Raw genomic sequence first — 16,676 nt, 5'->3', positions numbered from 1 at the left:
GGGTCCCCACTCCTCCAGGGAACCCCGGCCAGTGGTGACTAGTTGGGGGGGTAATGCCACGGCCGCAGGGACTTACATAAATGTGTCCCCTGGCTGTGGCATTATGTCCCTGGCTAGTGGAGCCCGGTGCTGGTTTTAAAAATACGGGGGGACCCCTACATCTTTTGTCCCCCGTATTTTTGGAACCAGGACTGGACTAAGAGCCCGATGCTGGTTGTCTAAATACGGGGAACCCCTGTCCAATTTTTTCCCAGTATTTAAACAACCAGGACCGGCTCAAAGAGCCCGAGGCTGGTTATACTTAGGAGGGGGACCTCACGCAGTTTTTTTTTACATTTTTAACCCATTCAGACCCTTCTCCATTAAGTTAATGGAAACCCTGGACAACAAAATTGCATTCATGTCCTCTTCCCGCTCCCTTCCCAGTCCCAAACACTGATTATTATTTTTTTCTATAAAAATGTACAATATATCATAAGTATGATGAGCAGGCATGCAGCGGGCATTGGCGACTTTGGACTGAGTTGCAAATTAGTGGCGGAGGGCTGGGTCAGTTGATGGTGGGCGAGTTTGTAAGCCATTGGTGGTGGCAGCGGGCATCGGCTCAGAGGCAGTGGTGGGCATTGGCTCGGTGGCGGTAGGGTTCATCGACAGGATTCGGCGGACATTATGGCTGTAGTGCCTCACCGCACGCCACTGACCTCACCGCACGCCACTGGTGTGTGGGACAGTGTGCGTGTGTGTTAATTGTGTGTGTGGGACAGTGTGAGTGTGTGTTAATTGTGTGTGTGTGGAACAGTGTCAGTGTGTGTAAATTTTTGCAGTCCAGTGTGTGTGTGGGGGAGAGGAAAGTATGAGAATGTGTGTGTGTGTGTGTGTGTAGTCTGAGTGGGTGTGTGTAGGATTTGGGGGTGGCCAGTCTGTGTGTGTGTAATCAGTGTGTGTGGGATGTACTAATGGCCATTTACCGAAGAGAGATATGTATTAAACCACGGGCACTGAGATGCCCTTCTCACTCACCATCCAGCTGGGTGGGCGAGCCGGGCGGGTGGAAAGCCAGCAGCAGGGGCAGCATGCCGGATATCAGCAGCCGAGGGTGGGGGCTGTAATGCACATGCGGAGCCCAAAGCCGGAGATCAGCAGCATGCTGACCGGCAATAAGCAGCTTCTGCTTCCGCGTTCAACATGCTGCTGATCTCCGGCTTTGGGCTACGCAGGGTTCGGGGGATGGGTGTCCTCTGCCGGTGTACTGCAGCTCCGGGGGTGCGGGCTCCGGAGGCTTTCAGCACTGTTGAATATCCAGCTGCCTCAAGTATGTACAGCCCGCACCCTCTGCTGCTGATATCCGGCATGCTGCTGCTGGCTGTCCCCCCGCCCGGCTCGGCCACACAGCTGTATGGTGAGAAGGGCATCTCAGTTCCTGAGGTTTAACACATATGCCTCAGAAAATGGCCTCTGCGGTAAACGATACTAATGCTTACCGTGACAGTAACAGCGGGGAGGAAGGCGCACATCGGGATCCTGCAGCATGAAACAAGAACCCCTTCGGAGCGCAGCAGGCCACACTGAAAAGGGTGCATACCTGGTGCGGTGCTCTGCATCCCGGGTGGTGCCGAAGATGTGGAGTGTCGGAGGTGGCAGAAGCGCCGCAGCTTGGGGTGAGAAACCGCTGCAGCCCTTCCGCTGCTAAACTCTGCAATTAGTCTATTAAGGGGGTGGGCTCCCCTCATCATAGTGCCCCACAGGCCATGTTAATTCTGGGGGTAGGATCCCCTAACTCTATAATGGGAATTTTGGCTCATATCATGTGCTGTAACGTGAATTTTGGCTAATACCGTGTGCTATAATGTGAATTTCGGCTCATACTATGTGGGGTAATGTGAATTTTGGCTCATTCCGTGTGCTGTAATGTGAATTTCGGCTCATACCGTGTGCTGTAATGTGAATTTCTGCTCATACCATGTGGGGAAATGTGAATTTTGGCTCATACCATGTGGAGTAATGTGAATTTTGGCTCATACCGTGTGCTATAATGTGAATTTCGGCTCATACCGTGTGCTATAATGTGAATTTTGGCTCATACCATGTGGGGTAATGTGAATTTCGGCTCATACTGTGTGCTATAATGTGAATTTCGGCTCATACCGTGTGCTATAATGTGAAAGGGGCACCAGTACTAGATAGTATAAGGGGTCCTACTACACTGAAGGACACGCCCCTTTTGAGTGACCACACCCCTTTTCCGGAGCGCGCGCGCCTTCGGCGCACGCATAATTGCTATCTGCACTCTTTCATTCCACCTTCAAAAATTCAACTTCGACCACCGCACCTACATACACATACATACACACACACCCTGACATCTTTATATGCAGTGACACCGGTGGCGTCTGCACATACTTTCCTTTTGTATTTCTTTTTTTATTATCATTTTATTAATTTATTATTTTTATTAAGAAAAAAAAAATTTTTTTTTGGTGGGGGGGCGCCATTATTGATCTTGCCCTGGCCTCCAAAAACCCTAGTTACGCCTCTGCCTGTGCCTGCCGCAATGTGTAAAATGGGGACACTTGCCAGCGTACTGTGTAAAATGGGGACCTGTGCCTGCCGCTATGTGTAAAATGGGGACACTTGCCAGCGTACTGTGTAAAATGGGGACCTGTGCCTGCCGCAATGTGTAAAATGGGGACACTTGCCAGCGTACTGTGTAAAATGGGGACCTGTGCCTGCCGCTATGTGTAAAATGGGGACACTTGCCAGCGTACTGTGTAAAATGGGGACCTGTGCCTGCCGCAATGTGTAAAATGGGGACACTTTTTCCTGCCACAATGTGTAAAATGGGGACACTTTTTCCTGCCGCAATGTGTAAAATGGGGACACCTGTCTGCCGCAATGTGTAAAATGGGGAATGGGGACACTTGCCTGTCGTACTGTGTAAAATGGGGACACTTTTTCCTGGATATGAAATTTATGTTAGAAAAGGCAGTTTTTCAGGTAAAAAAGTTCTGAAAGAGAGAGATATATATATATATATATATAATATTTTTATTCATTTATTTTTTATTTATTTTTTATTTTATTTTATTATTTTTATTTATTTATTGTAAAATATTTTTATTTTTTTTGCGGGGGGGGGGGGGGGGGGGTGTCAAATGACTACCTTGCCCCGGGTGACAAAAATCCTAGTTTCGGCCCTGATATAACACATGTATATTCCCACTTACAGGTTTCTAAGACACTTCTCAGTTAATATGTAATATAAATCAATCTATTGTGAAATTGTGATATACTTTGAAATGTTAAATAGCTGTAGCAAAAGCAATAGACACAGATTTAATAACACCTACAAATTTTGATTAATAATAAATTCTTAGACATTTATGAAGAAAAAAATATAATGAAACTGCAAGTTAGTATATTGCATATATTTGTTTTGCTGCACTGATCTTATCCTATACTAGCTTGTGTTGCCTGATTTCTTCCCCTCTCTCTCACCCGCTTCCGCTCTCGTTATCCCTCCATCTCTCTATCTTCCCACTTCCCCTTTCTCTCTCTCTCTTCCCTCTTTGTTTCTCTCTTTTTCTATCTGCCTCTCAATAGAAAAATGACCTACTGTATCTGTTGTTTATCTTGTATGTTGATAGTGTCATAAATCAACATTATATTGCTGCCTCCTCTTCTCCATTTACCTCTCCTCTGTTGGAAAACAATACCATTCAGGGTTGATTTGTCCCATAGGGGTACAGGGGAATCCCCTGGTGGGTCCTACTGCCTTGGGTGCCTACCTCCTCCTCTAGAGATTAGGTACCAGGCTGTGCATTTGAATTATACATTATACATATGTTACCTTATACTACACAGGTATATGGTGTATTCTCTACAGTGCATTGCTGTTTTTAATCTAGTACATTATCATGCATGGACTAGCAGTATTTACTAGAGATGAGCGCCTGAAATTTTTCGGGTTTTGTGTTTTGGTTTTGGGTTCGGTTCCGCGGCCGTGTTTTGGGTTCGAACGCGTTTTGGCAAAACCTCACCGAATTTTTTTTGTCGGATTCGGGTGTGTTTTGGATTCGGGTGTTTTTTTCAAAAAACACTAAAAAACAGCTTAAATCATAGAATTTGGGGGTCATTTTGATCCCAAAGTATTATTAACCTCAAAAACCATAATTTACACTCATTTTCAGTCTATTCTGAATACCTCACACCTCACAATATTATTTTTAGTCCTAAAATTTGCACCGAGGTCGCTGTGTGAGTAAGATAAGCGACCCTAGTGGCCGACACAAACACCGGGCCCATCTAGGAGTGGCACTGCAGTGTCACGCAGGATGTCCCTTCCAAAAAACCCTCCCCAAACAGCACATGACGCAAAGAAAAAAAGAGGCGCAATGAGGTAGCTGTGTGAGTAAGATTAGCGACCCTAGTGGCCGACACAAACACCGGGCCCATCTAGGAGTGGCACTGCAGTGTCACGCAGGATGGCCCTTCCAAAAAACCCTCCCCAAACAGCACATGACGCAAAGAAAAAAAGAGGCGCAATGAGGTAGCTGTGTGAGTAAGATTAGCGACCCTAGTGGCCGACACAAACACCGGGCCCATCTAGGAGTGGCACTGCAGTGTCACGCAGGATGTCCCTTCCAAAAAACCCTCCCCAAACAGCACATGACGCAAAGAAAAAAAGAGGCGCAATGAGGTAGCTGTGTGAGTAAGATTAGCGACCCTAGTGGCCGACACAAACACCGGGCCCATCTAGGAGTGGCACTGCAGTGTCACGCAGGATGTCCCTTCCAAAAAACCCTCCCCAAACAGCACATGACGCAAAGAAAAAAAGAGGCGCAATGAGGTAGCTGACTGTGTGAGTAAGATTAGCGACCCTAGTGGCCGACACAAACACCGGGCCCATTTAGGAGTGGCACTGCAGTGTCACGCAGGATGTCCCTTCCAAAAAACCCTCCCCAATCAGCACATGATGCAAAGAAAAAGAAAAGAAAAAAGAGGTGCAAGATGGAATTGTCCTTGGGCCCTCCCACCCACCCTTATGTTGTATAAACAAAACAGGACATGCACACTTTAACCAACCCATCATTTCAGTGACAGGGTCTGCCACACGACTGTGACTGATATGACGGGTTGGTTTGGACCCCCCCCCAAAAAAGAAGCAATTAATCTCTCCTTGCACAAACTGGGTCTACAGAGGCAAGATGTCCACCTCATCATCACCCTCCGATATATCACCGTGTACATCCCCCTCCTCACAGATTATCAATTCGTCCCCACTGGAATCCACCATCTCAGCTCCCTGTGTACTTTGTGGAGGCAATTGCTGCTGGTCAATGTCTCCGCGGAGGAATTGATTATAATTCATTTTAATGAACATCATCTTCTCCACATTTTCTGGATGTAACCTCGTACGCCGATTGCTGACAAGGTGAGCGGCGGCACTAAACACTCTTTCGGAGTACACACTTGTGGGAGGGCAACTTAGGTAGAATAAAGCCAGTTTGTGCAAGGGCCTCCAAATTGCCTCTTTTTCCTGCCAGTATAAGTACGGACTGTGTGACGTGCCTACTTGGATGTGGTCACTCATATAATCCTCCACCATTCTATCAATGTTGAGAGAATCATATGCAGTGACAGTAGACGACATGTCCGTAATCGTTGTCAGGTCCTTCAGTCCGGACCAGATGTCAGCATCAGCAGTCGCTCCAGACTGCCCTGCATCACCGCCAGCGGGTGGGCTCGGAATTCTGAGCCTTTTCCTCGCACCCCCAGTTGCGGGAGAATGTGAAGGAGGAGATGTTGACAGGTCGCGTTCCGCTTGACTTGACAATTTTGTCACCAGCAGGTCTTTCAACCCCAGCAGACTTGTGTCTGCCGGAAAGAGAGATCCAAGGTAGGCTTTAAATCTAGGATCGAGCACGGTGGCCAAAATGTAGTGCTCTGATTTCAACAGATTGACCACCCGTGAATCCTTGTTAAGCGAATTAAGGGCTCCATCCACAAGTCCCACATGCCTAGCGGAATCGCTCCGTGTTAGCTCCTCCTTCAATGTCTCCAGCTTCTTCTGCAAAAGCCTGATGAGGGGAATGACCTGACTCAGGCTGGCAGTGTCTGAACTGACTTCACGTGTGGCAAGTTCAAAGGGCATCAGAACCTTGCACAACGTTGAAATCATTCTCCACTGCGCTTGAGACAGGTGCATTCCACCTACTATATCGTGCTCAATTGTATAGGCTTGAATGGCCTTTTGCTGCTCCTCCAACCTCTGAAGCATATAGAGGGTTGAATTCCACCTCGTTACCACTTCTTGCTTCAGATGATGGCAGGGCAGGTTCAGTAGTTTTTGGTGGTGCTCCAGTCTTCTGTACGTGGTGCCTGTACGCCGAAAGTGTCCCGCAATTCTTCTGGCCACCGACAGCATCTCTTGCACGCCCCTGTCGTTTTTTAAAAAATTCTGCACCACCAAATTCAAGGTATGTGCAAAACATGGGACGTGCTGGAATTTGCCCATATTTAATGCACACACAATATTGCTGGCGTTGTCCGATGCCACAAATCCACAGGAGAGTCCAATTGGGGTAAGCCATTCCGCGATGATCTTCCTCAGTTGCCGTAAGAGGTTTTCAGCTGTGTGCGTATTCTGGAAACCGGTGATACAAAGCGTAGCCTGCCTAGGAAAGAGTTGGCGTTTGCGAGATGCTGCTACTGGTGCCGCCGCTGCTGTTCTTGCGGCGGGAGTCCATACATCTACCCAGTGGGCTGTCACAGTCATATAGTCCTGACCCTGCCCTGCTCCACTTGTCCACATGTCCGTGGTTAAGTGGACATTGGGTACAGCTGCATTTTTTAGGACACTGGTGACTCTTTTTCTGAGGTCTGTGTACATTTTCGGTATCGCCTACCTAGAGAAATGGAACCTAGATGGTATTTGCTACCGGGGACACAGTACCTCCAACAAGTCTCTAGTTGGCTCTGCAGTAATGATGGATACCGGAACCACGTTTCTCACCACCCAGGATGCCAAGGCCTCAGTTATCCGCTTTGCAGTAGGATGACTGCTGTGATATTTCATCTTCCTCGCAAAGGACTGTTGAACAGTCAATTGCTTACTGGAAGTAGTACAAGTGGGCTTACGACTTCCCCTCTGGGATGACCATCGACTCCCAGCGGCAACAACAGCAGCGCCAGCAGCAGTAGGCGTTACACGCAAGGATGCATCGGAGGAATCCCAGGCAGGAGAGGACTCGTCAGAATTGCCAGTGACATGGCCTGCAGGACTATTGGCATTCCTGGGGAAGGAGGAAATTGACACTGAGGGAGTTGGTGGGGTGGTTTGCGTGAGCTTGGTTACAAGAGGAAGGGATTTACTGGTCAGTGGACTGCTTCCGCTGTCACCCAAAGTTTTTGAACTTGTCACTGACTTATTATGAATGCGCTGCAGGTGACGTATAAGGGAGGATGTTCCGAGGTGGTTAACGTCCTTACCCCTACTTATTACAGCTTGACAAAGGGAACACACGGCTTGACACCTGTTGTCCGCATTTCTGGTGAAATACCTCCACACCGAAGAGCTGATTTTTTTGGTATTTTCACCTGGCATGTCAACGGCCATATTCCTCCCACGGACAACAGGTGTCTCCCCGGGTGCCTGACTTAAACAAACCACCTCACCATCAGAATCCTCCTGGTCAATTTCCTCCCCAGCGCCAGCAACACCCATATCCTCCTCATCCTGGTGTACTTCAACACTGACATCTTCAATCTGACTATGAGGAACTGGACTGCGGGTGCTCCTTCCAGCACTTGCAGGGGGCGTGCAAATGGTGGAAGGCGCATGCTCTTCACGTCCAGTGTTGGGAAGGTCAGGCATCGCAACCGACACAATTGGACTCTCCTTGTGGATTTGGGATTTCGAAGAATGCACAGTTCTTTGCTGTGCTGCTTTTGCCAGCTTGAGTCTTTTCATTTTTCTAGCGAGAGGCTGAGTGCTTCCATCCTCATGTGAAGCTGAACCACTAGCCATGAACATAGGCCAGGGCCTCAGCCGTTCCTTGCCACTCCGTGTCGTAAATGGCATATTGGCAAGTTTACGCTTCTCCTCCGACAATTTTATTTTAGGTTTTGGAGTCCTTTTTTTTCTGATATTTGGTGTTTTGGATTTGACATGCTCTGTACTATGACATTGGGCATCGGCCTTGGCAGACGACGTTGCTGGCATTTCATCGTCTCGGCCATGACTAGTGGCAGCAGCTTCAGCACGAGGTGGAAGTGGATCTTGATCTTTCCCTAATTTTGGAACCTCAACATTTTTGTTCTCCATATTTTAATAGGCACAACTAAAAGGCACCTCAGGTAAACAATGGAGATGGATACTAGTATACAATTATGGACTGCCTGCCGAGTGCAGACACAGAGGTAGCCACAGCCGTGAACTACCGTACTGTACTGTGTCTGCTGCTAATATAGACTGGTTGATAAAGAGATGTCTATGTAACTATGTATGTATAAAGAAGAAAGAAAAAAAAACCACGGTTAGGTGGTATACAATTATGGATGGACTGCCTGCCGAGTGCAGACACAGAGGTAGCCACAGCCGTGAACTACCGTACTGTACTGTGTCTGCTGCTAATAATATAGACTGGTTGATAAAGAGATGTCGTAGTAGTATGTATGTATAAAGAAGAAAGAAAAAAAAACCACGGTTAGGTGGTATACAATTATGGACGGACTGCCTGCCGAGTGCAGACACAGAGGTAGCCACAGCCGTGAACTACCGTACTGTACTGTGTCTGCTGCTAATATAGACTGGTTGATAAAGAGATGTCTATGTAACTATGTATGTATAAAGAAGAAAGAAAAAAAAACCACGGTTAGGTGGTATACAATTATGGACGGACTGCCTGCCGAGTGCAGACACAGAGGTAGCCACAGCCGTGAACTACCGTACTGTACTGTGTCTGCTGCTAATATAGACTGGTTGATAAAGAGATGTCTATGTAACTATGTATGTATAAAGAAGAAAGAAAAAAAAACCACGGTTAGGTGGTATACAATTATGGACGGACTGCCTGCCGAGTGCAGACACAGAGGTAGCCACAGCCGTGAACTACCGTACTGTACTGTGTCTGCTGCTAATATAGACTGGTTGATAAAGAGATGTCGTAGTAGTATGTATGTATAAAGAAGAAAAAAAAACCACGGTTAGGTGGTATACAATTATGGACGGACTGCCTGCCGAGTGCAGACACAGAGGTAGCCACAGCCGTGAACTACCGTACTGTGTCTGCTGCGACTGGATGATAAATGATATAAAAAATATATATATATCACTACTGCAGCCGGACAGGTATATATTATATATTATATAATGACGGACCTGCTGGACACTGTCAGCAGAATGAGTTTTATTTTTATAGAATAAAAAAAACAACAACACACAAGTGAAGTCACACGACGAGTGTTTAACTTTTTCAGGCAATCACAATATAAGTATACTACTAACTATACTGGTGGTCAGTGTGGTCAGGTCACTGGTCAGTCACACTGGCAGTGGCACTCCTGCAGCAAAAGTGTGCACTGTTTAATTTTAATATAATATTATGTACTCCTGGCTCCTGCTATAACCTATAACTGGCACTGCAGTGCTCCCCAGTCTCCCCCACAATTATAAGCTGTGTGAGCTGAGCAGTCAGACAGATATATAATATATATAGATGATGCAGCACACTGGGCTGAGCCTGAGCAGTGCACACAGATATGGTATGTGACTGAGTCACTGTGTGTATCGCTTTTTTCAGGCAGAGAACGGATATATTAAATAAACTGCACTGTCTGGTGGTCACTCACTATATAATATTATGTACTCCTGGCTCCTGCTATAACCTATAACTGGCACTGCAGTGCTCCCCAGTCTCCCCCACAATTATAAGCTGTGTGAGCTGAGCAGTCAGACAGATATATAATATATATAGATGATGCAGCACACTGGGCTGAGCCTGAGCAGTGCACACAGATATGGTATGTGACTGAGTCACTGTGTGTATCGCTTTTTTCAGGCAGAGAACGGATATATTAAATAAACTGCACTGTCTGGTGGTCACTCACTATATAATATTATGTACTCCTGGCTCCTGCTATAACCTATAACTGGCACTGCAGTGCTCCCCAGTCTCCCCCACAATTATAAGCTGTGTGAGCTGTGCAGTCAGACAGATATATAATATATATAGATGATGCAGCACACTGGGCTGAGCCTGAGCAGTGCACACAGATATGGTATGTGACTGAGTCACTGTGTGTATCGCTTTTTTCAGGCAGAGAACGGATATATTAAATAAACTGCACTGTCTGGTGGTCACTCACTATATAATATTATGTACTCCTGGCTCCTGCTATAACCTATAACTGGCACTGCAGTGCTCCCCAGTCTCCCCCACAATTATAAGCTGTGTGAGCTGAGCAGTCAGACAGATATATAATATATATAGATGATGCAGCACACTGGGCTGAGCCTGAGCAGTGCACACAGATATGGTATGTGACTGAGTCACTGTGTGTATCGCTTTTTTCAGGCAGAGAACGGATATATTAAATAAACTGCACTGTCTGGTGGTCACTCACTAGTAAACTCTCTGCACTCTCTACACTTCTACAGTACTCCTCCTAGTCCTAAGCTCCAGTAAATCTCTCTCTCTTATAATCTAAATGGAGTGGACGCCAGCCACGTCCTCTCCCTATCAATCTCAATGCACGTGTGAAAATGGCGGCGACGCGCGGCTCCTTATATAGAATCCGAGTCTCGCGAGAATCCGACAGCGTCATGATGACGTTCGGGCGCGCTCGGGTTAACCGAGCAAGGCGGGAAGATCCGAGTCGCTCGGATCCGTGTAAAAAAAGCTGAAGTTCGGGCGGGTTCGGATTCCGAGGAACCGAACCCGCTCATCTCTAGTATTTACTATATAGATTTATCAAGGGGACTAGACCATGCACTCTCTAATTTTTAGCCAAGCCTCTGTGGCTTCTGGCCACACCCATCTGGAAACTGGCAACACCCTTAAACACAGACTCCTATCACTACATTACCCCAGTGGGCCCTTCAGTACCCAGTCTGACACATATACCATTGTTACACTTAAATGTCTCCCTACCTCTCTGTCTCACTTCATGCTGAAATAGGCCCATATTCTGCCCCATATGAGGAAGAGATGGAGCTATCTCTTAAATCCCAGATTAATCTGTCTCTCACAGTCTCTCGCTATGCCACAGACCTTGACCACCAGAGGCAGAAGCCTGGCACTCCAGCCCAACCCAGGACAAGAACACTGTACTTAGGGCTAATTGAGACATGTATGCTAACACTTTCCTTGGAAGCATCAGCTACAGGTTGTCTTCTAAGTGTGTTGGGCTGCAGTGAGGCCAAGAAAGTGCTTAAAATAATTTTTTCTGTACTTCTTTCTAAGGATGCATGGCCATGCCTTCTTTGATTAGGCCATGCCCCCTGAAAAGAATCTGGAATCAGCCAGGCTCTTTACAGCCCTGGCTGGGAGGCATGCTATGCTCCTGTGAGTGGGTGCTTCTCATGTGCTAGACACCCCCCCCCCCCCCCAAAGAGGTGCGGAGATGCCCCCAGCATGCTGTGGTCACACCCTCTCGGGGGGGGGGGGGGGGCATCCCTGGTTATAGGCTGTGTTTGAAAAAAGGAGATTTATGGTAAGAACTTACCTCTGTTAAATCTCTTTCTGCGAGGTACACTGGGTTCCCCAGGGATAACATCGGGAGTGTAGAGTGGGATCTTGATCCGAGGCACCAACAGGCTAAAAGCTTTGACTGTTCCCAAGATGCACAGCGACGCCTCCTCTATAACCCCGCCTCCGTGCACAGGAGCTCAGTTTTGTTAACCAGTCCAATGCAGTAGCAGGTAAAAGAGACGACAACCGTTAGTAGCCACATATACCACATTCTCACGAAAGGAGAAGGTACCAGCGGCTCATACAAACCCAAAGAAGCTAAGTGCATCAGGGTGGGTGCCCTGTGGAACCCAGTGTACCTCGCAGAAAGAGATTTAACAAAGATAAGTTCTTACCATAAATCTCCTTTTCTGCAGCGGGGTACACTGGGGTTCCACAGGGATAACATCGGGGATGTACTAAAGCAGTTCCTCATGGGAGGGGATGCACTGAAGCGGGCACAAGAACCTGGCATCCAAAGGAGGCATCCTGGGAGGCGGAAGTATCGAAGGCATAGAACCTTATGAACGTGTTCACTGAGGACCACGTAGCCGCCTTGCACAATTGTTCAAGGGTTGCACCATGGCGGGCCACCCAAGAAGGTTCAACAGATCGAGTAGAATGGGCTTTGATGGTAGCAGGAGCTGGAAGGCCAGCCTGTACATAAGCATGTGCAATCACCATTCTAATCCATCTGGCCAAGGTCTGCTTATTAGCAGGCCAGCCACGTTTGTGAAAACCAAAAAGGACAAAGATGGAATCAGATCTCCTAAGAGAAGCTGTTCTTTTCACATAAATACGGAGAGCCCGTACCACATCCAAAGACCGCTCTTTGGGAGATAAACCTGGAGAGGTAAATGCCGGAATCACAATCTCTTGGTTAAGGTGGAAAGACGACACCACCTTAGGCAAATAAACCAGACGAGTTCTAAGAACCGCCCGGTCATGGTGAAAAATCAGAAAGGGTGACCGACAGGATAAGGCACCCAAGTCTGAAACCCATCTAGCAGAGGCAATAGCCAACAAGAACAAAACCTTAAGAGTAAGCCACTTAAGGTCTACAGACTCAAGAGGTTCAAACGGAGACTCTTGTAAGGCGTCCAGAACAACCAACAAATCCCAAGGAACCAGAGGCAGAACATAGGGAGGTTGAATCCGTAAAACACCCTGAGTGAATGTATGAACATCAGGTAGAGTCGCAATTTTTTTCTCTGAAACCATATGGACAAGGCAGAAATATGAACCTTGAGGGAGGCCAAACGAAGGCCTAAGTCCGGGCCCTGTTGCAGGTAAGCCAAAAGATTGGCAATATGGAACTTGAATGCATCATAATTCTTAGCAGCACACCATGTGAAGTAAGAATTCCAGACCCTATGATGAATCCGAGCAAAAGCCGGTTTACTGGCCTTCAACATAGTTTGAATGACCGCCTCCTAAAATCCTTTGGCTCTCAGTACGGAAGCTTCAAGACCCACGCCGTCAAAGCCAGCCGGGCCAAATCCTGTTAGACACAAGGACCCTGAACGAGGAGGTCTGGGCATTGCGGAAGTAGAAAAAGACGCTGTATCGAGAGACCCTGCCCATGGCGGATTAACTGCAGGGACAATATGTCTAGTTACTAGCGTAGTCAGTAAATTAGAGAAAGCAGCCCAAGGGGAGTCTTGATTTGCCCCCGTTGATGCAGACTGACCACGGTGTATAGAACCCCCAGTACCTGAACCCTCAGGTGCTACATTTTCCTCCGAGTAATACGTGGCGTCACCACTGCATGGTGCAGGATCAGCCATAGATCGACCACCCTGTTTAGCAGACATTGTGTGTAAGCGTAACCTTAGGGTGTAAAAGTACAATATAAGCAGACTAATTACCTGACAAAACCCCCCTGTATAGTGTAACTGCAAAGCAGAGCACAAACAGAGGATTTAAGAGGTACTGTATATGGTGACTGAAATACACAGAGAAAAATACCAAAATAGTATATCCTGTGAAACACTATATTATATAACCCTGATGCACTTAGGCTGGCTGGGAGAACCTCCTTGATACTCGGGTCGTAGCGGCTGAGTGTGATGTCATGCAGCCGCCGCGGTCCGCCCCCCCAATGGTCCGGCCACGCCTGCATTGGGTGGACTGCGCCCCCTAAATGGCAGCTTAATGTCGCCATCCAGCCCCCTCCCGCCCAGCGACCGCCTCTGCCTGTCAATCAGGCAGAGGCGATCGCTAGGCAATGACGGCCTTTGGCCGACTGGCATGCGCCGGCGCACTGTGGCGCCGGCGCAAGTGCAGTTCTTACCCGATCGCACCGCTGCAAACAAATGCAGCGTGCGATCGGGCCTATATCCATTCACTTTATCTCTCTCCAAGGCACTAGTCCCATGCAAAGTGTAGTTTCTCTGTCTATGGCCTCAGTGGTTGCAGTTGTGCATCTAGGAAAGCAGCTGCTTTCACTGTCATGCTTGTGGCACTCCCATAACATACACATGCAACAGACTTTTTTTACATTCACTTCTAGCTACCTACCATCACTGGGAAACACCCATCACTTTGCTACCCCATTTCTGTTACCATCTGTTCCATTTGCAACGGATTACAAATAATCGCTCAACTACATGAACTTCGGTATTGCATTTAAATTCCATGTACCTCTGAATCAGGCCCTTAGTGTAGCACTGAATTACAGTTGTGTCTCTAAATGCATTGTTCATATGAAGGTCTTTTGTACTGGGTGAAAAATCTTTCCTTTACAGTCACAATATCAGAAAGGTAATTATAGTGGCCAGCACTACAACACCTGGCGCTATTTAATAAATTAGAAATATATGATACACTGTAGCTGCAAGTAATTATAGGGGTTTGTTTAGGACCCCAAATGGCAAACGCAAGAATCAATATATAGTTTCTGAGGTTGAAAAAAGACAATTTGTCTATCGAGCTCAATCTATTTGTGGTCTCCTATGCTGTATTATTTTTAGGACTCATTTTGTCTGTTGCTAATGATGGCCGTTGTGTTTATTCCGCTTTAAAAATATATATATATAGTGCGTGACTATGCACCATAACCCTCTATATCCTTATCCATTAGGTACTTATCTAGCCCATTCTTAAAGGTGCTGACCGAGTCCGCCATTACTACTCCCTCAGGCAGGGAATTCCAAACACGTATTGTCCTTACTATGAAGAAACTTTATGTCTCTGTATGCGAAATCTCCTCTCTTTCAACCGAAGCGAGTGTCCATGTGTCATCTGTGTTGATCTTACCAAAAACAGATCCCCCGCAAGCTCTGTGTATTGTCCCCTTATATATTTGCAAATGTTGATCATGTCCCCTCTTGGTCTCTTTTCCAGTGTAAAAACATGCCTAGTCCTGCAAGCCTTTCCTCGTATTCCAGTATCTCCATCCCCTTAATTAGTTTGGTCGTCCGCCTCTGAACCTTTTCTAGTTCCAGGATATCCTTTTTGTAGTATGCTGCCCAAAATTGTGCACAGTATTCAAGATGTGGCCCCAACTAGGAATTTATATAGTAGGAGTATAATACTCTCATCCCTTACGTCAAATCCCTTTTTTATACATGCTAATATCTTGTTATCCTTCTTTGCTGCAATCCTACTTTGGGTACGGCTGCTTAATTTGCTATCTATGTGAACACCTAAGTCTCTAAGTCCTAAGTAGTTCTGAAGAGACTCAGCATCTCCCTCCGTATTTATAACCTTACACAATTTGGTATCATCTTCAAAAATTGACACCATGCTCTCTAGATCTACTGCTAGATCTGTAATGAAAATGTTGAACAATAGTGGTCCAAGTACAGACCCTTGTGGCACACCACTTAGTACTTCAGTCCAATTTGATAAAGTTTCATTTATCACAATGCGCTGCTCCCTATTATCTAACCAATTTCTGACCCAAGTGCAAATTGTGCTCCTTAGCCCTAGTTCTTGTAACTTATAGATAAGTCTCATGTGCGGTACTGTGTCGAAAGCTTTAGCAAAGTCTAAAATGATTATATCCACCTCCTTACCCTGATCAAGGTTCACACTAACCGTTTCATAAAAGCCTAGTAAGTTAGTTTGACATGATCTATCCTTCACAAATCCATGGGGGTCATTCAGAGTTGTTCGCTCGTTATTTTTTTGTCGCAACGGAGCGAATAGTCGCTAATGCGCATGCGCAATGTCCGTAGTACGACTGCGCCAAGTAAATTTTCTATGCAGTTTGGTATTTTACTCACGGCATTACGAGGTTTTTTTTTCGTTCTGGTGATCATAATGTGATTGACAGGAAGTGGGTGTTTCTGGGCGGAAACTGGCCGTTTTATGGGAGTGTGTGAAGAAACGCTACCGTTTCTGGGAAAAACGCGGGAGTGGCTGGAGAAACGGAGGAGTGTCTGGGCGAACGCTGGGTGTGTTTGTGACGTCAAACCTGGAACGACAAGCACTGAACTGATCGCACTGGCAGAGTAAGTCTTGAGCTACTCAGAAACTGCACAGAGAAGTCTTTTTTGCAATATTGCGAATCTTTCGCTCGCAATTTTGATAAGCTAAGATTCACTCCCAGTAGGCGGCGGCTTAGCGTGTGCAAAGCTGCTAAAAGCAGCTTGCGAGCGAACAACTCGGAATGACCCCCCATATTGGTTCCTATTATTGGGCCTAAATCAGAATTGATCACAGCAGCAAATTTGTTAGCAGTTGGGCAAAACAATGTGCACTGCAGGGGGGGCAGATATAACATATGCAGGGAGAGTTAGATTTGGGTGTGGTGTGTTCAAACTGAAATCTAAATTGCAGTGTAAAAATAAAGCAGACAGTATTTACTCTGCACAGAAACAAATCTAACTCTCTCTGCAAATGTTATATCTACCCCCCCCCCCTGCAGTGCACATGGTTTTGCCCAACTGCTAACAAATCTGCTGCTGCAATCAACTCTGAATTACCCCCAATAACCTTATT

At 46.7% G+C, this 16,676-nt stretch overlaps 1 protein-coding gene across 2 annotated transcripts in view; it reads left to right on the top strand.

Annotated features, from left to right (window-relative positions):
* Positions 1-16,676, top strand: part of GLIS3 (GLIS family zinc finger 3) — an 800,422-nt gene that overhangs the window by 3,850 nt on the left and 779,896 nt on the right. For both annotated transcript variants that reach the window (XM_063913972.1, XM_063913970.1), the window contains exon 2: positions 1,490-1,658. The gene's annotated coding sequence lies outside the window, so the exon portion shown is untranslated. The remainder of the gene's footprint in view (positions 1-1,489; positions 1,659-16,676) is intronic.

This window comes from Pseudophryne corroboree, chromosome 1 (assembly GCF_028390025.1).
Source record: "Pseudophryne corroboree isolate aPseCor3 chromosome 1, aPseCor3.hap2, whole genome shotgun sequence".
Taxonomy (NCBI): Eukaryota; Metazoa; Chordata; class Amphibia; order Anura; family Myobatrachidae; genus Pseudophryne; species Pseudophryne corroboree.
Note: the sequence above shows the minus strand (reverse complement) of the source record. Positions and strands in the feature narration are given on the sequence as shown.